Source organism: Cebus imitator, unplaced genomic scaffold, assembly GCF_001604975.1.
Source record: "Cebus imitator isolate Cc_AM_T3 unplaced genomic scaffold, Cebus_imitator-1.0 Scaffold0, whole genome shotgun sequence".
Taxonomy (NCBI): Eukaryota; Metazoa; Chordata; class Mammalia; order Primates; family Cebidae; genus Cebus; species Cebus imitator.
Window position 1 is genome coordinate 4,180,122 of NW_016107315.1, and position 1,131 is coordinate 4,181,252.

Below are 1,131 nucleotides of genomic sequence, written 5' to 3' on the forward strand. Positions count from 1 at the left end.
GCCATGTATGTACCTATGCAATAATCTTGTATGTTCTTCACGTGTACCCCAAAACCTAAAACACAATAAAATATATATATATTAAAAAAAAAAAAAAAAGGCATGCATAGCAGGAATTGAGTATCGCTAGAGACCATCTTGAAGGCTGACTACCACAGCTGGAGTGCAGTGGCATGATCTCTGTTCACTGCAAACTCCGCCTCACGGATTCAAGCAATTCTTTTGCCTCAGCCTTCTGAGTAGCTGGGATTACAGGCATGCACCATCACACCTGGCTAATTTTGCATTTTTAGTAGAGACAGCGTTTCACCATGTTGGCCAGGCTGGTCTTGATTCTCTGACCTCAGGTGATCCACCTACCTTGGCCTCCCAAAGTGCTGGGATTACAGGCATGAGCCGCTGTGCCTGGCCATGAAATTATCTTTCACTGAGTTGGTGAAAACTCTGAGAGAAGCAACTGTTTTTTTTTTTTTTTTAGAGATGGGGTCTTGTTCTGTCACCCAGTCTGGAGTGTAGTGGCTACTTCTTTCTTTCTTTATTTTTTTGAGATGGAGTCTTGCTCTATTGCCCAGGCTGGAGTGCAGTGGTGCGATGTTGGCTCGCAACCTCTCCTTCCTGGGTTCAAGCAATTCTGCCTCAGCCTCCTGAGTAGCTGGGATTACAGGAATATGCCACCACACCCAGCAAATTTTTTTGTATTTTTAGTAGAGACGCGGTTTCTACCTGGCCATATTGGTCTTGAACTTCTGACCTTATGATCCGCCTGCCCCAGCCTCCCAAAGTACTCAGAATACAGGTGTGAGCCACTGTGCATGGCCCTTTTTTTTTCTTCTTTTTAAAGACAGGGTCTTACTCTATTGCCCAGGCTGGAGTGCAGTGGCATAATCTTGGCTCATTGCAACCTCTGTCTCCCAGGTTCCAGTGATCCTCCCACCTTAGCTTCCTGAGTAACTGGGACCACAGACATGGGCCACTCACCTGGCTAATTTTTGTAGAGACTGGGTTTGCCATATTGCCCAGGCTGGTCATGAACTCCTGGGCTCAAGAAATCTGCCTGCTTTGGACTCCCAAAGTCCTGGGATTACAGGTGTGAGCCACCATATCCAGCCAAGAGCAACTTTTTAACGAGAT

The 1,131-nt window shown here is 46.3% G+C and overlaps 1 protein-coding gene across 4 annotated transcripts in view; it reads left to right on the top strand.

Moving 5' to 3' along the window:
• Positions 1–1,131, top strand: part of MON1A (MON1 homolog A, secretory trafficking associated) — a 23,475-nt gene that overhangs the window by 9,032 nt on the left and 13,312 nt on the right. The window lies entirely within an intron of this gene.